This window comes from Solanum dulcamara, chromosome 11 (genome assembly GCF_947179165.1).
Source record: "Solanum dulcamara chromosome 11, daSolDulc1.2, whole genome shotgun sequence".
Taxonomy (NCBI): Eukaryota; Viridiplantae; Streptophyta; class Magnoliopsida; order Solanales; family Solanaceae; genus Solanum; species Solanum dulcamara.
In genome coordinates, this window is record NC_077247.1 from 16,312,773 (window position 1) to 16,336,465 (window position 23,693).

Sequence of the window (23,693 nt, forward strand, 5' to 3'; positions counted from 1 at the left end):
ATTAAGCTATTTTAGGAAAAGGAAGAGATAGGTTTTATGTGTATTACTTTTTATCACGTAGAAGGCTTACAAGACCATAACTCAACCATCACTGAAGTTCTAACATCAAGAAGTGACTAAGATTAATGAGTCATGCTTGGGGTTCTAAGAATGGAACTACCTCCACATCACACATACCAACCACTTATGGCTAATACATGCCACAAGAAAAGAAGAGTTAAGCTTTACATACACTACTTTTCAGCATATAGAAAACTTGAAGGATGGGAGCTTAACTACTTTACGAGTCTAACATTCAGAAGTGAGCACGAATTATGAATCATGAATCATGTTCGGAGCTCATGAATAGAGTTACCCCAAGCTTCATACACATATCATTTGTCACTTAAATCTAAGACATGCCCAAAAGAAAGAAAAGATAGACTTTACATACCTCTTACGGATTAATCTTTACAGTGTTCGCCTCGTCGTCTTTTGAACCTATTTAACACAAAATCAATATGAATATCAACAACCCTAGACTTTTCAGCATCTTAATTTATACATGAGTATTCATAAAACTCATTTTCTTGCTCGCTTTCTCGACTAGTTCTTTAGTTAGCTAGAAAGTTAACGGAAATTGGGCAGCACCTCCCCTATAACATGCCCTATCTGAATTTCTAATTAGATCCCTACGCAATACATCCAACCAACAACAACAACCTACAACATATATACAAGCAATTCACTTCAACATTACATAATACAAACTCCAAGTGACTCACTCAAAGCTATGATATCAAAATAGGGTTTTTAGTTTCTAGTTCGTAAAACCTTTAGCCGTATGAAGCAGAGGGTCGTGTGGATTAAACCAGCAGCTTCCCACCTATTTTAGAACACTTTTAGGCCCTGTAACACATCACCACGTACCTGTAGCCAGATACCACAAGCACAACACCTTGCTTCGACTAGAATTTAACTATAGCAACTCCAATTTGGTTTGTTTCGAACATCAAGCATATTTATGGAAGTTATCTATTTCCATCCACTTACACAACGTATAATACACTTCATAACCACATAATAAACTCCAAATTTAAAGAAAAACTCTTACCTTAATCTAAACTCATCAAACTCGCCAAAATTATCAAAACGTGAATTCTGGACAGCCTACTGTTTTGTATTGTCGCTTAGTTTTGAAGGGCTAATTGAGGGAAACAGGATTTGTGTCCTCAATGAAAGTTATATAAACGTGTCTTAGGGTTTCATACAATTTTGAATCACCCCTACAACAATTTTGTACAAAATGATATGCCCAAAATACCAACAGCAGTCCTTGTAGAATTTCTAAAATGAAATCTGGGTAGCGGCTCCCCCATGCTTCACCACCCTTTTTCGAGTAGAGAAAAGAAAAACTGGATTTTAGAGGCTAAATAAAAGTTATATCCCTATGAAATATCTTTCCAAAACATCTTGAATCACTTGAAACGAAGTCATACATAAGGAGTTATACTCATTTTACTAACAGCAGTATCATTCAAAAATGGGTCTGTTAATAAGAACAAAAACCTTCTCTTTTTCCTAACGATAAATTTTATGTTGTTAAACACCATCATATCACCGTAGTATACCTTAAATAATTAATTCACGGAAAGAAATTGGGGAAATTACCTTGGAAGAACCCTAGCCGTAGCTCCTTTATTCTTGCTCTCTAGCTTTTCTCTCAACTTTTTCTAAGGCAAAGATGCTGAAAATAATGTGGATCTGTAATACACATGTATATATATGTGTCCTTAAAAGGGGACACATGGCATCCCCCAAGGGTGAAGCGTGGCAGCCCCCTAGGGTGACACCTCATGCCATACAACCAATCATACACTACCACATGGAAGCGTTGGGCCCACCCTAAGTAGAGGGGTCACCTACTTAGCCCAAGTAGGTGTGTCACCTACTTATCACTTGCTTACTTAATTTTTTTGGGTTCGTAATCTCATCTTACTTTAAGAGCCTATGTATTCCTTGCTACGTAAGCTCAACACGTACTCCAATAGCTTAAGTACATAAAACATCTAAGTTGATTTCTTATGCAAGTAAGTCGAGTCCTACAACTCATTACTTGGCCTCCAACTTGTTTCAAATCCTTATAGACCTATTTCCAACCTTCACTCTTAAGGGGCATCACGTCCTCCCTTTCTTAGAGTTATTTGATCATGTTATAGATAATCTGGATCACAGGACAACTTTCAAGAAGCTTAAAAAGACGTTCGGGAGCACAAAGGTACGGGGTATAACAACACCTAATAATTTTACCGGTATGTTAAGGTCTTTGCTTTTGATGTGTATGCCTTATTAGGTTTAGGTTTAAACTTCTCGTTTATTACTTCATTCCTTGCTAATAGGTTTGATGTGTTACTCGAAATGTTAATAGAACCCTATTTGGTATCTACCCCTATTGGTGAGTCATTTGTCTCTAGAAAGGTCTATAAGAATTGTCCCGTGTCTATCTTGCATAAAGTTATTCCTTGTGATCTCATAGGACTTGACATGATAGATTTTGATGTTATAATTTGGATTGATTGGTTGCATGTATCTTTTGATTTTATAGATTGTAGAACCCGTAGAGTCAAGATTCAATTCCCAAATAAGTCTACTCTTGATTGGAAGGGTCATGATTCAGTAGTTAAGGGTGAGGGAGTGTGACATTCCCAAGATGATATTTCGAACAAGGTATGGACACTTTGATTTTGTGGTGATGTTGTTTGGATTAATGAATGTGCCGACAGTGTTTATGGACCTATTGAATAGGGTGTTCAAACCCTACCTTGATACTTTTATAGTTGTCTTCATTAAAGATATTTTGATTTATTCTAGTGGTGAAAAAGAACATAAGGATCAATTGAGAGCCGTGCTTCAAATATTGAGGGAGAGACAATTGTTTTCCAAATTTAGTAAGTATGAATGTTTGTTGAAAGAGGTGGAGTTTCTTGGTCACATAGTATCGGTGATGGGATCAAGGTTGATATTAAGCCAATAAAGACGGTGAGAAATTGGCCTAAACCATTGACTCCTTCGAACATTAGGAACTTTTTGGGTCTAGCTGGGTATTATAGTTCATTGAAGGGTTCTCTTCTATCTCATCTCCTATAACGAAATTGAACCAAAAGAAGGTGAAGTTCCTATCAACGGATAAGTGTGAAAAGAGTTTCCAAACTTTGAAAGATTGACTTACCTCCGCTTATAACTTGACTTTACTGGAGTGATTAGAAGGGTTTGCGGTTTATTGTGATGCTTCAAAGATTGGTTTGGGTTGTGTCTTGATGCAAAACGATAAGGTTATAGCCTATGCTTCTAGATAATTGAAGGTGGATGAATTTAACTACCCTACCAATGATCTTGAGTTGGTGGTTATTGTATTCGCTCTAAAGATTTGGAGGCATTACCTCTATGGGGTACATGTGGATATGTTTACTAATCACAAAAGCCTCCAATATGTTTTCACCCAAAAGGACCTCAATCTAAGGCAAGGGAGGTATCTTGAACTTCTCAAGGACTATGATATGAGTATGCATTACTATCTGTATAAGGACATTATTGTTGCCGATGCACTTAGTAGAGTATCTATGGGGAGTATGGCTCATGTGGATGAAGGGAAGAGGGGGTTGGTAAAAGATGCTCATCGGTTGGCTAGATTGGGACTAAAGTTGAGTGGTTTCTATGATGGTGGTATGTTTGTCCAAAATGGGTCTGCATCATCTTTGATGGTGGATGTTAAGTGAAAGCAAGACCTTGAACCAATATTACTAGATTTAAAGATGTTGGTGAAAGAAAAGAAAGTAGAAGTCTTTTCACAGGGTGGAGATGGTATACTACACTACCAAGGTTGGTTATGTGTTCCAGATGTTGATGGTATGAGGGGTTTGATCTTGAAGGAGGCTCATAACTTCATAATCTATTCATCCTGGTTTATCTAAAATGTACCAAGACTTCAACGAGCTATATTGGTGGGGTGGAATGAAAAAGGACATAGCAAGGTTCGTGGCCGAATGCCCAAATTGCCAACAAGTTAAGGGTGAATGTCAAAGGTCGGGTGGCCTAGCACAAGACATTGAAATTCCTACTTAGAAGTGGAAAAATATGAACATGGATTTCATAGTGGGTTTGCCTCGTACTGGAAACATTATGACTTGATTTGGGTAATTGATGATAGAATGATGAAGTCAGCTCACTTCCTACCAGTTAAGACTTCCTATAGTGCTGAAGACTATGCTAAGTTGTATATTCTAGAATTAGTAAGGTTGCATAGTATGTCATTGTCAATTATTTTAGATCATGGTACCCAATTCACTTCTCACTTTTAGAGATCATTTCAAAGGGGTCTTGCTACCAAGGTGAATCTATGCACCGCATTTTATCCTCAAATTGATGGGCAAGCCGAATGAAGAATTCAAACACTAGAGGATATGTTAAGGTCTTGTTTGTTGGATTTCAAAGGTAGTTGGGATGATCATCTACCGCTCATTGAAATCACCTATAATAATATCTACCATCAATTATTGAGATGGCATCGTTTGAGGCTTTATGTGGAATATGATATAGTTCATCGATTGATTGGTTTAAAGTAGGTGAGATGACCTTGTTGTCTCCCAATTTGGTGGTTGATACTTTATAGAAGATGATATTCATTGGATAAACTTTGAAGAAGTCTCAAAGACGCCATGAAGGTTGGTGTACTTAAAGGTTTCATCCATGAAGGGTGTAGTTAGGTTTGGTAAGAAAGGTAAATTGAGCCCATGTATGTAGGTCCATATAGAATCTTGAGACATGTCGGCAAAATTGCCTATGAGTTGGAGTTGCCTTTTGAAATGGCCATGGTTCATCTTGTGTTCCATGTGTCTACGTCGAGGAAATATATAGGTGATCCTAGTTCCATTGTGCCATTGGAAGTAGTGAATATTGAAGAAAAATTGACCTATGAAGAGGTCCCGGTTTAAATTTTGAACTGAAAAGTTAAGAGATTGAGAAACAAGGAAGTTGCATCCGTCAAAGTCCTTTGGAGGAATCAACAAGTTGAAGCGTTACATGGGAAGCAGAAGTGGATATGATGAAGCGATAACCTCATCTATTTCATTTTACCCAAGCCTAAGGTACTAAGTTATTAATGCTCAAATGTTTAAGACTCCTATGTTTTAGATTTTCTTAAGTCTTTCATATGCATACATGCTCATAAAGTTGAATATTTTAAAGTCGTATTTTTATCGTAAGTTTAAATATCTCATGACTTATGCATTACAAAGTGTTATTGTTTTCATGTTGGTTTGGTAATCCCCGTGTCGTATCTTTTTATATGCTAATGATTCTTATTTTATGATGAATGTTCCCAAGGAGAAGATATTGTAAGACCTCGTAAGCCAAAAAGTTGAAATGAAGGAAAATATATGGAAAAATAGACTTAAAATAAGTATCTACAACTCCACATACGAGACGTAGAAGTTCCTATGAGTCATAGGATTGGCTCATAGGTTTGATAAGGAGGTTGGAACTTTGAGTAAGGAAAAAATGAGTCTACGAGTCTATATTACTACTTGTATAAGTCTAGATGAGTAATAGAAACAACTCGTCAAGAAACTTCAGAGGCATGGATTGTAAGTTTATCCAAAAAAAATGCAGGATGACTTGAGTGTACGACTCTTTGTTAAGTCTACGACTCGTAGAGATGAGTCGTAGAAGATCTTCTGAGGATCATTCCTTAGGGTCTTCCTCAGACCCAGCAAGACAATCCCATTCTATGACTCATAGAAAAGTCTACAACTCGTAGAGATGAGTCGTAGAAGAAGTCCTGAGGGTCAAGCCTCAGGGTATTTCTCAGACCGTGCAGGATGAGTTGTTCCTATGACTCATCGACCCTTCTATGACTCCTAAAGATGACTCATAGGGTCAGTTCTGCCCAAATTTGTAAAGGGCATTTTAGTGTTTTCCTGTGTTTTATCACCAAAGTGTGGTCATTTTGGGGACTGAATTGACTCTATCTAAGAATCGTAAACTATCCCAAACCCCTCATTCTCACACTTAGACTCAAACACACCAAAGTTCCTTCCTCTCAAATTCTCCCAAGGGTTTCAAGCCAAGTCCAGGGTTTCACTTCAAGGTTCTTCAAGTCTCTATTCCCAGAGCTACATTAGGGCTTTATTCTCCAAGGTATATACATTAGGGATTTATTATCCAAGGTATGTGGGTATCATTCATGGATTCTTCCACCATGGAGCCCAAGTATTCTCTAAACCTAGCGACTCAATTTCAAATGATGAATTTCTATGGGTTTTCATATTATGATTTCAAATGTAAAGATTACTGATTTCTTGAAGTTTATTTATCTATCTTAGTCTATATTGACTCTAAAATTCATGAAGTGTTTGATTTAGCAAAGTTTCTTATATGGAAGCATGAAAGGAGTTTTAAAGTGTATTGGTGGTTGTTTTAAAGATGTCTTAATTGATTCATTTATTACTCTCATGCATGCTAGCATTGTTTTAAATGATTTGAAAAATGATTGAATAGAACCCACCTAATTTCACTATGTTTTAATGAAGTTAGAATTGAAAGCTTTGACTCTAAAATGAATATTTTTGAAAGTAAATATCCATGATCAAAGGGAGTCTTATGAAATGAAAGAATGATGAAATGATGTGAATGATGAATTCTTATGCAATAAGGACTATTCTTGCATACTTGAATCACTAAAGGTTTTAATGAGCTATTCCACCTAATGATGCTTTCATGATGTAAATCTATTTAAATGATTATGTTCTTATGTTATTAAACCATTTTGTAGGATTTGACTTAGCACCGAATGGGGCATTGAGGTGTCATTCAATAAGGGAATCCTAATACCAACCCCTTATCTCATCAACTATGCTATAACATATAAGCCCTTGTAGGCTTTCTCTAGCAGATCCATAAAACACCATAAATTTAAAGTTTAATAATGAATGTAAAGTTTGATGGAGCTCTACCCGACAAGTAGTCTCCCCGTGACAACATAGGGGTTATGTTGGATTCCATGTAATAGCTCGCATTCTATTAGATTTTGGTTATGATCATCTTCACACAAAATGAACGTTTTAATGTTATTCATGATGATTTCTCATTCATGCATCTACTTATGTATCTTATCTTACAATGCCTTAATGTTTCCATTAAATTGCATGCCTACATACTTAGTATATTTAAAGTACTAATGCATACTCTTTTTCCTTCATGATATCATCATGTAGGGACCGACGTTACTCCTTATTCTCCTTCATGTGGCTAGAAGAGATTGTTGAAGGCTACTTTTGGGTGAGTTCCCATGTTTTGGGAACAATAATCCTTTGTCTTTCTAGCTTATTTAATGTTGAAACTTCTTGACATTATAATTGATTTCCATTTTTTATCATTTGAGGGTGAGTTAAGGGCATGTCTTATCCCCCACCAAATCTTTGATGTAGAGGTATTGTTGGACATGTATAAGCAAGGTGTGACTAATTTGGTTCACATTTAAATGTTTCCCTTAGTCCCATCCCTTCGACCCGTTTCCCTTTTTATTTTCGCTAGTGGTCAATATCATTACCTATGAAAATATAATGAATTCTTAGAGGCTTGGGTGAGTTACCTCCAAGTGTCTCATTCACCCAGTCGTGTCTAGGCTCTAGACTTGGGTTTGACATATTTCTTGAGTCATGATGGCGCTTTCTATAACTCACCAGTAGGTAAGATGACATGTATCCCAGAACTCGAAGTAATGGTATTAAGGGTTGAAACTAAACCAGAATAACCAGTTTACAAAAATAAGCGAAAACAAGATAAAATATATACAAATAAAATATCCCTTCCAGAACCTAGAAGTCACGTGTACAGAGCTACTACAAAAGAATTACAAGTCCAAAAAGGGGACAACATAAATAAAGACTTGTCTCAAAAAGCAAAAGACTAGTCATATATACAAAAGAAGACATGTAAAGTCCAGAACGTCATATGCTTTCCCTCATTTCCAAATAAGACTATTGCAAGCTTGATCTCAATGGTGATAGTTGGTGGTCGAACCTACATCATGAAAACAAATGCAGAGTATAGTATGAGTACCAAAACAACATGTACTCAATAGGCATCATTGGCAAATTAAGCAAGAATAGTAAAAGAATATGAGATGCAAGAATTTAAACACAATAGAAATATCAAAGCGGGGAAAACTAATAGGTATGCACACGAGTGTACTAAGAATGCAAAGGAAGAAAGTACAACTAACTAAACCCAATCTGGCCCCGATAAGTCCAGAGGGTACACTCGTGCACAAGTAAAAGTAAAACCTGAATAGACCCCATAAGCTCGATAGCTGCGCAGAAAGGTTAAGAACCACAAAGAGAACTTGTAGGTACTTCAAGGATTACCCACGATCTTTCAAAGACTTGAACAGAGTCAACTAAGTGCTAGGAACTTCAATTTTATCGAAATAAGATCCAAGGACTTTAACAAAGGCTCAGGATAACTAAGGACTCTAACCAAGGCTGAGGATAGGCAAGGACTCTAACCAAGGCTGAGAATATGCCAAGGACTCTAAACAAGGATGAAGATATGCCAAGGGCTCTAACCAAGGCTGATGATAAGCCAAGGGCTTTAACCAAGGCTGAAGATATAGTAAGGACTCTAACAAAGGAGAAGATATGGCAAGGACTCTAACCATGCCAATGATATGACAAAGACTCTAACCAAGGATATGATATACCAGGGACTCTAACCAACGTGATGCTATGCCAAAAACTCTAACCCAGGCGAAGATATTCTAAGTACTCCAACCCAGGAAAACATATGCCAAGGACTCTAACTTAGACGAAGATATATGCCGTGATTCTTTTCCTTTAAGTGTTATCAAGTAGAACTGGCATACTTAGTAGTGTCAACCAAGTAAATATTTGTTAGTGGGCTTGTACTATAACTGTTTGCAGTAGCCATTAAAACAAAAAGTTATGGGATGACATTGTTTGTTGGTTTATACTGACTGTTAAGGATCTTTGTGTGACATCTAATGCTTATGAATGAAACAACTATGCTTAAGATATATTTATGAAATGGATAGTCAAAAGTCGATAGTGCATACCATGCCATGTGTGAATGTGAGTTTCTTGTGTATTTATGCTCTACATATGCATCTAGAACTTGTTTGGTTTATATTAAATTGGCCGGAAGATAGTGTAAAAGGAAAGGATCATAGTCCATCTTTGAACTTACACTCACTAAGCCTACAAAACCAATAGAAGAAATGCATAAATACTTTAATCCCAATTTTTGAGCCTAAATGATAACCTGATTATTGTTATCCTATTTACTTTCCCTACTTATTGTGAAATTATTCCTCTTGCCCTAGTATAGCCTTGGACATTCTGTACCTTGACTTAGGCAAAATGCCTAAGTTCAGGGTGGCTAATGTGAGAAAAGCAAAAGTACAGTGGGGTATGAATAAAGATAGGTTGATAGAAATTAGAACATGAGGATGCAGCAAACCGTCATGTAAAATAATAACACTAATAAAATAAATTACCGGACATCCAAAATACCAAAATTGAGACAAAAGAAGAAGCAAAGTGGACTGTGAAAATATCACAACCTAACCTAGGGGACTTGGTCATACCCGACCTTTTATGGGATTCTGTCATACCTGGCCCTTTATGGGACTCGGTCATATCCGGCCCTTTATGAGATTCGGTCATACCCAACCCTTTATGGAACTCATTCATACCCGGCCCTTTATGGGATTCGGTCGTACCCGTCCCTTTATGGGACTCGATCGTACCCAGCCCTTTATGGCATTGGTCATACCCGGCCCTTTATGGGACTCGGTGAATACTTATATCGTCTTATATCATACCCAGCCCATTATGGGACTCAGTCGTACTTGGTCCTTTATGGGACTCGGTGAATACATGAGGTAACTTTATGAAAGACCAAAACTAAAAAAAAATTATAGACTTTTTTAGCCACAACCGAGTCACCTATGTGAGTATAAATGGAAAAAGGCTCCAATAATATCTCTGGGCTAACATCAAACCTCATGGACACATAAGGATTAACAAAAGATAAATTTGCACCCGAATCAAGTAAGGGATAAACATCATAGTGAAAGACCAATAACATGCCGTTAATAACATCGGGAGTCTCCTCTACCTCTTTCCTGCCATGAAGAATATAAAACTTATTGTTGCATTGACCTCTCTTTGGTTGAGCTTACGCACCTTATTTCACTTGGCCTCCATGAGCAACTTGTCCTTGGATGACCATCTTTGACCCTACATTCCTTAACATGATGAACCATCTTGCCATATCAATAACACACATTCAAACTCGGTAGACACTCTCCTTTGTGGTTCTTCCCATACTTCTTGCATACGGGGGTAACTTGGCCAATAGGAGCTCCTCCTTGAGGCTTAGGGTTGGGCACCTTATCCTTGTTAAACCTTTTAGTTGGAGAACTTGATGAACCTTGACCATAATACCTTTGGCGTAAATGAGGATGCCTACCACTTCCAGACTTAGCTTGAGAGGAACCACCACCATCGGTCCTTGTGTTTTTTGACTCTGAAGTTTTCTCCCTTAGCTTCTCATCCTCTATTTGCTCCACATGATTCATAAGCCTAGAGATTTCCATTTCCCAAATCAAAAAAGTCATCTTACATTCCTTAGAGACCAAATTTGACACACCCAACACAAACTTGCTCATATGAGCTCTTGGGTCGGCAATCGTGAATGGATCATACTTAGATAATTGGGTGAACTTGATGGCTTACTCCCTCACACTCAAACTCCGTTACTTAAGGTTGATGAACTCTTGTATCTTGGCCTCCCTCAGCTCCAATGGAAAAAAGAGATCAAGAAACACTCTTTTGAATTCTTCCCAAGTCATGGGATCCACCTCTCTAGGTCTCTTGCTCTTCCATTGATCAAACCAAATCCTAGCAACACCTTTTAATTAGTAGGTAGCCAACTCCACCCTCTCAATCGGGCAAATCCCTATAATCTCCACAATCTTGTGGATGCTCTCAAAAAACTCTTATGGATCCTCATCCACATTAGAACCCCAAAACTCCAGAGGATTCATCATCATGAAGTCATGAACCCTTATTGCTATAGTACCCATATTTGGGTTCACGAGAGCTACCACCTTGCGATTTACTTAGGCCACCATAGCTTGAGAAAGTACTTAGAATGCCTCTCGGTACTCGGTATTGGAGACTTGATTATTCAAGGGATCATTTGGAGCTTGTTGCTCCCCTTCAAAAATGTTTCTTTGGATGGGGTATCTTCTTGGGAGCATTTTTTGAAAATCACAAAGAACAATCATTAAAAGGGGAAGCCTTAGAGTACCACTCTTAGCATGACATAGATAAATGAGATTTTTCTAAGACGCATCAACACTTTGGGGCACATATCAAATCTCATAGCAATGTAAGGAGTAACAAAAGACAAGTTGGCACCCGGATCAAGTAATGCATAAACATCAAAGTTAAAGACTCATAACATACCCATGACCACATTGAGAGCCTTATCAACCTCTTGCCTAGCATGAAGAGCATAGAATCGGTTGTTGTGTTGGCCACTCTTAGGTTGAGCTTGGGCGCCTTGTTGCACTTGGATTCCTATAGGACGACCATCGCCACCCTTTTTGGCAACAAGAGGGCACTCGGATTGTTTATGGCCCATGTTGCCATATCCATAACAAGCACCCATTTCGATCAAGCACTTTCCTCCATGATTCCTTCCACACTTTCCACATCTTGGAAAAGAAGGGTTACTAGCATTTACACCTTTTTCTCCTTGAGCTTTAGGGTATGGCACCCTATCCTTAGCAAACTTCTTCCTCGAGCTTTGGCATTGCTGAGAGCATCCACTGCTACCAAGGTCCTAGCATTGGAGAACCCATCTTCATACCGGTCCCTCTTAGAATCTCTTATCCTCATTTCCTTGAGATTTTCTCCTTCAATTTGTTCGGCAAAAGTCATGAGCCGAGATATGTCCATCTCCTTAACAAGCATAGCGGTGCAATATTTCTTAGCAACCAAGTCAAACACCCCCGATATGGATTTACTCATTCAGGTACGTGGATTGACAACCATTGAAGGAGTATACTTAGATAGCTTAGTAAACTTAAAGGCATAGTCCCTCAACCCCATATTTCCTTGTCGAAGATTTATGAACTCCAACACTTTAGCCTCTCTTAACTCAAGAGGGAAAAAGTGATCAAGGAAAGAAAGTTTGAAAGCTTCCCATTCGACAGGACCTTCATCCACCTTCTCCAACTTCCATTGAGTGTACCATATTTGAGAAACACCCTTGAGTTGGTAAGCCGCCAACTCCGCTTTTTCTTCTAAAGTCACCCCCATAATACTCATTATATTTTAGACTTCATCAATGAACTCTTGAGGATCCTTATTGACTTTTGAGCCATGAAACTCCGGAGGATTCATTCATGCAAAGTCTCTTACTCTTGAGGTTGGAGTACGAGCATTAGGAGGATCCACAACACCTTAGTTGGTCACCACTCAAGCTAGCATAGTAATAGCGGTACAAAACTCCACATTAGTCACTTGGTCCGATAGAGGACCATTGTCTTGAGGAATCGGGGGAGCTTGGGCTTTATTGACATTATCTCTCCTTGGAAATTGTGGTCTTCTTGGAGCCATCTTTCTAAAAATTACAAAGATAGACTGTTAGGGAAAACAAGTCTTACGGTAAACTCTAGAGCACGACATGGATCATGAAAGAAGTGAGAATTCCTAAATGTCTCATAGCCTCCTACTCATAAGTGTGGCGCACTTCACACCCATGAATAAGACTTTACTTGATGCAGCATATTGGACACCCTTGGACACTTGGAAAACCTTATGCTCTACACCAAATATGTCATGACTCGACCTAGGGCCTAGTCATAACACAGCGATCGAAACCTCGAAGGGCTCTAACCAAGCCTCTTTTACATATCATAAGCATACATAAGGTAAAATATAAAAGCAGAAATATCATAAGAGAGTCTAAAGCATGAATACAAATATGAAAATATCGTATGAAAATATAGACTCGAACATATGTCCAACTAGATGCCTCTAAACATGAGTATGGAAGGGGGCTAAGACATGTCCCTAGCTCACCCTCAATATACAACGTAAATAAAAGTTTTTTGAAAAGAAAAATTGAAAATTTGTCCCCGATCAATGAAGACTCACCACAACACAATCGAATAGAGAACGCCTACTAGTTACGTGGACGATTAGGATCTTCAACCTCAACCCCTACATTATAAGACAATGTAGGCAAAAAGTATGCATTAGTATGTTGGAATGTACTAAGTATGTGGGTGTGACATACAACGTAAATCAGGGAATGCAAAGGTCAAGTAAAACACATGATAAGATGGAATAAGTAAAGTCATGAGAAAATCAAATTGACAAAAGCATTTAAAAGCATAAATTCAAAATCATAACATACTTAAGAGATCATACATATGTGGGATAGGAACTATAATCGACAATAAGACCATACGAGCTATAACATAGAATCTGATAATACCCACATCGAAAAGGAGGAGGCTACTTTGCCAAGGTAGACTCCTAATCATGAATATGTGCTATTTATGGATCCACTAGCTAGGATATAAAGGCAACCTCTGGTGGCACATAGTTTATGGGACATGAGGCTGCTACTAAGGCTTTTGGTAAGACACCCACATCACGTCCTCTCGGTGCTAAGTCAAATCCCACGGAATACATGCATAGCATAGAAATCATAATTATATATATTATAGTCATAATCATAGGTTTGAAATCATAGAGTAGCTAATTTTCATAACATACTTGTAATGTGAGAATTGCCCTTTCATCATTACAATCATATTTGCATAATTCATATTGTTAGGCCTTAAGGCACCACATTGGGCCCTAAATCACCTTTCCATAATTTGCATGAAAATCGTCATTCGAAACATACTTATAGTGCATGATCATAATTGAAATACATAATTATAATTCATACTTGGAAATTCATGATCATAGCTTATACCTGAAATTAGGGTAAGACATGAATGCATAATCAATTGATTTGAAAATAATAAAATTGACTTTAAAACATGGATGATCGTAAACTTTGTATCATCCCATACATAATTCATATAGATAATATCATTAGGAAGTATAATTGAAAATACTCACATTTTATATCATGAACCCTAGAAATCAAAATAGGAGAATTCATGGAAAAACTCTTCAATTCAATGCAATAACCATCAATTTATATCAAAATAGACTCATGATCATACTTTGAATCATAATTCATACAATAGGAATAGAGATAATAAAACTCATAAAATACCATACTTTAATTTGATAGAAAACGTTGAGAAATTAATTGGGCTTCATGGATGAAAGGATCCATGAATCAATGCCCACATACCTTAAGTGAGAACACCAATTAATTTGGAAGAACTTGAGAGTTTTAATGGAGAGATTGAGTAAATTTACTTGAAGTCTTCAATGGAGTCTCTTGAGAGTCTTTTTGTAGAGAGAGAAGTATTTTATAGATTAATTATAGGACAATGAATAGAATTAGGAGTTTAGGTAAATTTATAGAATTGGATTAGGCCCTAAATCGTCTAGGTTCATGACTAATAATTTGGGAAAGGTCTAAAACGCCCTTAAAAAAACTCAACTCGGCCATAAAACTCTCTCAAGTCTGCGACGCGGACCTGTCGCAGACTCTACTATTTCGTGAATTTCTTCAAAAATCTATCTTCCGATATACGGGTCCTAAAAATCCACCGAGACTATTTTCTCGCAGGTTTTGATCCCCTGATCAATATTCTGAACTCGGATTTTCTAAAAAAATTAAGGATGATGCATTACTTAAGCGGCCTATTCCCAAGGCATTCTTAAGGTACTTGTAATCATTTTTGAGAGATGTTACAATCTACTTGCCAAGGTAGACTCTACCCCGCTAGAAGGGTCATGCACATACGCTCTAGGTGGATCCACTAGCTAGTCCATAAAGCAACCTATGGTGGCACATAGTTTATGGGACATGAGGCTGCTACTAAGACTTTTGGTGATGCCCCCACCTCAAGTCCACTCGGTGCTAAGTCAAATCCCACAGAATGCATACATAGCATAGTAATCATAGGTAACATATATCAATGACATGATCATAAGTTCATAATTCATGGATTAGATCATTTTATAACATAAGTTCAATGTGGTTATTGTCCTTCCACATTACAAATCATACTTGCATAGTTCATGTCATTAGGCCTTAGGTCACCACATAGGGCCCTATATCACCTTTTTCCATAACTTGCATGAAAATCATAATTTGAAACATGCTCATAATTCGTGATCCTAATTCATACTTGAATTTAGAGTAAAACTCATATACATAATCAATTTAATTAAAAACCATAAGAATACTTTGAAAACATATCACTCCATAATCATGATTCATAAAATTCACCATAAAAAATAGCTTCATGCATGGGCTTTCATAATTAAACTTGAAATCATGTAATTTACGTAAAAACATACTCAAAATGATCATAGGTAATGATTAAAAACAAAATTGAATCAGCTTAACATAATTCATCAAATATTGAAGTTTGAGAACAAAGAGATTTCATGAAATTTTTGAATTAAACCTTGGACTCCATGAGTGGAAGAGACTCATGAATCAATCCACACATACATTGATTAAAATTGGAGTTGAATTTGAGAAAGGAGACTTGATCTTGAAGAAACCCTAGTCAATTCTTGAGAACTCTTGAGGAACCTTGGGAGAGAAGTCTAAAAATTTGTTTGGGGAATAATAAGGGAATAAATGAGCTTTTAGGAGTATTCATAATCCAATTCGTAATGAATCGAGCCCTTAAAAACATTCAAATACATTATTAGGTTGTAGAAAAAAATACCAAACTATCCCTCATTAAAATCCATATCGGGCAATCCTTCGACTTGAGTCTACGGGTCGTAGATATGATGGTGGGTCATTGTTACGACTCGTCCTACAGGTCCTAAGAAAGGCCTAAAAATAGATCCTTAGTACTTTTGCTAAGAGTCATGTTTACGGCTTGTCGTCCTTTCTATAGGTCATCAAAATGGTTTGTCTTGCAGGTCTTACAAAACCTGCAAGTTGAGGAGTCTCTGAAGTTTTTCTACGACAGGTTTTGAAGGGTTGTCTTCCCCCTTTACGACTCATCCTATTGATTTGTGGAGTGGATTGTGAGGGTCAATGGGTTGCAGGGTTTGAGGCCTGTTCTACAACTCATTTTTACGGGTCATTCTTTTCTCTACAAGTCGTCCAAAGGACTCATCAACCCAACTTATGCCTAAACAAATTTCCAGCCCTAAACCCTTGTCTACGCCTTGCCTCTACGACTCGTAAAGATCTCTACGGGTCATAGAACCGCTCGTAGACTTTGGATCAGTCAACTTTTCTTGAAATTTTCCTTTTGTTTGACTTTTCATCTTATGGAGTCTTACACTTGAGCTCTGCGGGTTCCATATGATATGGTGGAATTGAAATAGGATGAGTACCCAGCTCCAAGTTGATGGCACTCGATTTGGGTTTCTCCCCTTGATGCTCGTCTAGCCACTGATCTTAAATATAGTTGTCTTGTCTTTATTTTTGAGTAAATTCCCTGATTTAATTAGCCAGATTACAGTTAAAATCCCTACCTATATCTTCTCCTGGGTTAGATTCCTTGGTATATATTCACATGGGTTAGATTCCTAGCCATATATTTTCCTGGGTTGGAGTCCCTGTCATATCATTGCCTTGGTTAGACCACAAAAGGAACATAACGGGTCATTTTAGAGCAAACTTAATATTTCGGAGCTAACCACATTTATGAAAATCTAATTTGAGCATATTTTCCAAGAATATTGACTGAGGTCAAACTTAGACCAAGGCTTTAAGGCCAAAATTCCTACTAGTTCAAACTCATCAAAATCTTTGGGATTCAAGTCGACCATGCCACTAGCCTAAAATGACTCTTCTAGAATTGATTGAACCATTTGAATTGCATTTTGAGGCTGTTTATCTAATGTTTTGATCGAAGTCTAATATTCAATTTCCAAAGTTCCAAAACATAAAAATGGGCACAAACCCTAAATGAACGACCTGGATACCAAACAATCAGTGCCAACAAGTCATAAATGACTTCAGAATGCTACAGGAATGCTCTAAACTATTATAAAGAGGCAGTTACACAAAAATGACCTGGAGGGTCATTACATCCTAACTCATTTAATGTGTTGCCTTACATTGCTTTAAATTTTCATTGTTATACGACTCTTGGTTTCCTTCTCTTTGGATGTACATAACTCGAGATATAATTCACGTTCTCTTCCAAATCGAGTTGTTTGGTATAAAAAATGTTATGTTGAGCTTAGTTGTTTCTAAAATGTGGTTTGGCTAAATTCATGTTTTGTTTGAATGAACCAAGTTAGTGTTTCCCCCATCTAGTTTTTCTTCATTATCATATGATGCCTATTTGAATTTCAGATTTAGCATAGTCTAATGGCGGAATGACTCGAGAGATTCTTGTACTTAGTTCCATTTGTAAGTTGGACTCTTATACTTACGACTTTGCCAACTGAACTCTTAAACTCACTGAAACACATTATTTTAAACCCTTTTGATGATATGTCGTCCCATGTGGCATTTTTTGTCTTATGTGCATGTGATTCACATATTTTATATGTGTGAGCCATCCTAAAAAGTCAATTCTGGTCACTTTTGACCTTTATAACATGCATCTTCTTCCTCAATTAGTCCAACACCATTGTTGAATAAAATTTGAGCTCAATTTGGCCTTTCCTTCAATTTTTCTTTCCAAATTTCTTCCTCATTATTTTTTTTCTTCTATTATTCTTTTTTTTCCAGGTTCGTTTACTTGTGTAGATCCTTCATTATCAGCCGATCTTCTTCTTTAATTTTTTGATTTTATCTTTGATGCTTGTTCAACTATTTAGCTTTATTTATCTATCACACCACCTATATAAATATCTCTTCAATAATCACTCTTCACAAAACTTTCTCCTCCACCTTAATCTTCTGATTAGATCCACAAATTTCAACATCTGTAATATAACAATTTTGTCCAATTTCATCAAACACCAAGAAAAGAAAATTTTCTCTTTCTACAATTTCATCAAACACACATAAGAAAAAAAACTTTTTTTTATTTTCATCAAACACCCATTAAAAAGAAAAAAACTAATCTTCCATCTTACTCCATTTTCATCAAATATCAAGAAAATAGATTGCTATTTTCTTCACTTTTATCACAATAAAAAATAGCTTTCTCCAATTTCATTAAACACCCAAAAAAGAGAAGAAAATTTTCAAAAAATCCCACGATAATTTAAAGACTAAAATTCCACATGCATAAAAATCAAAGACCAAAAAAGAATGAACAAAACAGACATTATTCTAGATTAAGACGAGGTTAATAAACATATAAAGAGAGACTGAAAATCACACTCAAATACCATCAACAATCGACAATATCATGGGAACAAAAGGATAAAAATTAGGGTGAAAAAATTATGTGGATATATTTGAACAAAGAGAAAATGAAACACGAGGCTTTAGACTTTTAATATATAATTTTTCATGTGGGAGTTTTAAATGACGTGAAAATTGATGTGTAATCGATTGTAATTCACGCTCCACTGAGTTGTCTAAAAAGGGTTTAAAATATTGTATTTCAGTGAGTTTAAGGGTTCAGTTGGTAAAGTCGTAAGTATAAGGGTCCAATTTACAAATAAAGCCAAATACAAGGGTCTCCCAGGTCATTTTGCCTAGTCTATTTATCATTCTTGTGGTTAAAAGTCATTTCAGCTCTAGCTAAAATTCCTTTCCTTTCCATTTCTTTGTGTTATTTTTATCCTGGTTGTTGTTTGTTGTTTTAAGATGGATATAGACAAGTTATATATTTGTTAATTTCGTATTCTTCTCTACTTTAGAAAATGTTGAAATCTTCTATGTCTATCTGATAACCTACATAAAAGATGGTTTAAAATTTTTATCAGGTGTAGTATTAATTTAAACAGTTTTGAATTCATTGCTTGTATGTATTTGTTACTACGGAATAACTTTGTAAAGAGTTTGTAATTTAAAATGTAACCAATGTATTCTTCTACTATTTAAGTAGAGTTTCCTGTTCTTCTCCCCTCTCTCACTTCTTTTAAGAATTTCGATTCTCTATGTTAGTTGTTCTTGCATTTAGCACTTTTAGAGATAAGTTGTTTGAATGTCATAAATATAAGAGCTGTAATTGATATGGCTACCAAATGAATATAAGAGTTTTATCACTATATGATAAAATATGCTAGGGTCTGTGTTCTAATGGTTTGTCTAAAGAGGTTTGAGGGTGAAGAGTTGTTACTACCTCACTGTGTTTCTTTAATTTCAAGTACGTCATGTAATCTTCTTTCAAAATATTATGGTGTTTGAGACTGAACCTCCGTAATATTCTCTTTATAAGAGTGAAGGGGATATGGTAGTTACTAAAAGTTTAAACGCTTCCCGAGTTAAGGTATAGAGGATGAATTGTCTCTCTTTGTTTGCTGGTATGTGAGTTGAAGTCATGCCTAAGTGTTTGATTATTTAAGTTTGTTTAAGTCGACATTTGGTGTTATTAGATATTTTTTAGTTCGTTGTGTTATTATTAGATTCAGTCTAATCCTTATCCTTTCTTCCTTTTACATGAACTCTCTTGATTCGCGTCCAATTGGACTCCCATTCCCTTGCATTTAATCATCTTTGAGTCAACCTCCACGAAATTCATTGAAAGTGAAGCTGATATTTGGGATGAAGCCATAAGCAATGAGAAATATGACTTAATGCAGCAAGAACTGAGAATCAAATTACACAAGGTGTCCCTCACATGTAGTGGTCTTAATTTTTTGTGCCCCATAAGAAAAGTCTTTAAGAAATGGCCTTCCTTCTACTTTAAGTAAACTAAAAATATATTTTTGCCCCTCTACACCTCAAATGTTTTCAAACAACTCTCCATGCTCAATTTCCTCTCAATTTGTTTTTCATTTTCCCTTTCTTTATTTTCCTTTTATTTTTTTTCTTTTCTCTTTTCATTAAAATTTTATTTTATTTTTTTTCTCAACTTCTATTTTTTCATCTTTTTTCATCTTTTTTTTCTTTTATTATTTTTTTCTTTATTTATTTTTCTTATCTGTTTTTTTTTAAAAAAAATCTTTTTTCCTTATTTTTTCTTTTTGCCCATGGCGCTTAACTTGTTGTTTGAAAGTCCTTGGGCTAATAAGTTTTACTTCTAAGGCAATAGTTATAAAATATTTCATAAATCAGGACTTCTTGCCTATGGAGTGTATCTTATTCTTTGGAAGTCATTTGGCAAAGTCTTGCTTATAAGACAAGAGTTATGGAACATATGATAAATTAAGACACAAGGTGATAGTGTCAAGCCCATGGGGTGGACTTATCCTTTGGAAGACCTGAGGTAAAGTCTTACCTATAAGGCAGGAGTAATGAGCATCTGATAAATTAAGATACAATATTTTAGTGTCAAGTCTTGCCCATGGAGTGTAACTTGTTGTTTTGAAGTTCTTGGTCTAAGTCATGCCTCTAAGACAAGAGTTATAAAGCATCTCATAAGTTAATCATAGTGAAAATAGTGTAAAATGTTGCACATGAGGCATATATAAACCATTGAGTTACGTTTTGCTTCTAAGGTAAAATTTCTTGTATTCCCATAAGTTTGACTTAGTGAAAATGATGTAAATTATTTTCCATGAGACACAACTTGTTATTTGAAAATTCTTGGGCTAAGTCTTGCCTCTAAGGCAAGAATTATAGAGAATCTCATAAATCAAGACACAATGTAGTAGTGTCAAGTTTTTCTCATAGGAAGTAACTTATTATTTTGAAGTTCTTGATCTAAGTCTTACCTCTAAGGCAAATATTATAGCATATCTCATAAGTTAGAAATAGTAAAATAGTGTAAATTATTGCCCATGAGGGATATGTTATTTTATTAAATCCCTAAGCTATGTTTTGCCTCTAAGGCAAAAGTTATTGCATTCTCCATACATTAGACTTAGTAAAAAATTTGTAAATTGTTGCCCATGAGGCTCACCTTTTTTTTGTAGTCCTTGGGTTAAGTCTTGCCTCTAAGGAAAGAGTTATATAGCATCTATTAAATCAAGACATAATATGATAGTGTCATGTCTTTGTTTTGAAGTCCTTGTAAAACCCCCAATTATATAAGATAATATTTGGACTTTAAGAGGTTATTTCTTGATGGTAAGATCAACTCATACTTCACAATTCCTTGACTCAAACTTTGTTACATGAGAAAAACTTGATTTTCTTGAATTGTGATTGTATTATAAAGGATTGTCTTAGGGTGGTTTAGTAAATGACAATGAAATTATATATACTTCAAGATCACTAGGCATTCTTGTTGGGACTTTGTCCTTCTTGTATCTATGACTCTACCACTATTGGTGTACCTCTTGATTCATATATTTTGCCATCTTGACTCTAGATTTTTGGTTCATCTTAAGTATGGAAGTTGTCCATTCTAAGTACGAACTAGAAAGCCATCTTCAATATAGTTCTTGGTTCTCTGATTATTGGGTTTTGCCCCTTTTTGATACAGGGCTTCAGTCCTTCTTGATACTTGATTATGTTGGGTGTGCCAGCATGACGTACATATTAGTCAAACCATGTTATTTAATCTCTTGTAAATATGGTGTTATGAGCTTTCTTGACACTTAAGTCTTTAAATAGTGAACTTGATACTCTTGATCTATTTGTTTACTTGATTTATTTTTTATGTTTCCATTATGCTGCTCACGACTTGAGAAAAGTAATTGGAGAATATAAAGGCTTCAAAGTTGTAGTTTTTACACCAATAGTTTTATGTTTAGTGATAGTTGTTTCTATCGTAGGGAATGCCCAAGAAGATACTTGAAGCTGACCATTCTAAATAGAGTTTTTGGGAGCTTTAAAGAAGATGACATTTGCATATAGTCATCTATATTTTGTAGTAGTCTTGAGACATGTATATATGATTTTGAAGGTTAGTTTGATCATGACATTATGGGTTATAACTAAAATTTGCTGACATATTTTATTGTTTTGAGGTGTGTAAACCCAAGTCTTGTAATGTACTAAATTTACAAATTGATTTAAATGTTTGTATGAAGCATGAACCAAATAACTTTTGTACGCGTATGTTTGGTAATACTTTATAATGTGAGTTCTAGCAGTTTGGAGTGATACATGTAAATCTCGTAAGGTATTTTATTAAATTATTTGAATAGTTATTCCTCCATTAATTGGAATCTTTATTTGGCTAAATTTAAGATCAAATGAATTTTTAAATGGCAAAATTTTATACCTAACACTTTTGAATGAGCCTAATTTCACTATTATATTATGATTAATATGTCTTACATTAAGCTTCTAATAAATTTCTCAAGTATTATATAAGTTTTCTTTTTAAGAAGTGGCATCCTCCCGAGAGGGTCTCTACAAGTGTTGGTATCAGAGCTAAGGTTTGTGGTTCTAGGACTTTTATTGTGATTTGTTTGTATAGTTGCTTCCTTTTTGAAGGTTTTAGCCATATTATTTTCTCACTTACATGGTTAATATAATCTTTTATGCATATAGATTGCATATGCCTTCTGTACATATCCCTAATGCAATGTTATCTTACCTTTTAAAGGAATTAAGTTATGAACTCTTCTTCTAATAGACCTATGGAAGTTGTTCATGAAGGTACATGTAACTCTTAGTCCTAACGTCATACACTAGAAGAGGTTGGAGAACATTCCTTGGATCTATATGTTCCCTGTACTAGTGGGTCTAAAGTGGGAAACCAACAAGGTGTAGGAGCTGGTCCACATCCTCATATGAGCCATAGTACTCGTGTTATGAATCCTTCTTCCAACAGATAGCTAAATTCTTCAACTACATGGCTAAAATAATGCATGATCCTAGCAGGATAAACTTTGAGAAAATGACAAAAATGGTTGGAATTGAGTTTGAAGGCATTGTTGATCCCACTGATGCTGAAAAATGGTTGGACCGTATAGAGAGGGTGTTTAAGCAGTTGAATTGTTCAAATATTTCCAAATTTAAGTATGCTATCTCACTATTACACAAGGAAGCTTATGACTGGTGGGTAAGGCACCGCAATGCAAAAGCTCATGTTCTTACTTGGGATGATTTTATTAAGGAATTTTGTATGAAGTATGTCGTGCCAGCTTATTGTGATGCAAAGAAAACAAGTTTTTCAATTTAAGGCAATGAGTCATATCTATTATTGAGTATCAGCATGAGTTTCTAAGGCTTGCTCAATATACTAGAGGTTTTATTAAAGAGGAAAAGATTACTGTAGGAGTTGAAGAAGTTTTGAATGATTCTATAAGAAAGAACAAAATCCTGAAATATGAGAACTTTTGTAAATTAATTTTTACTACTTTGACTTGGAAAAGACATGATAAGGAAGTTAGTAGATATGAAAACAAATTTACAAAGCCTAGATCACATTTTGGAGGTCTATCCGAAAAGGGATGATTTGATCATATGCTAGCAATGTTAACAAGTCAGATCAATATAAGCAAAACAAAATCAAAATTTTCTACAGCTAGCACTCCAAATTA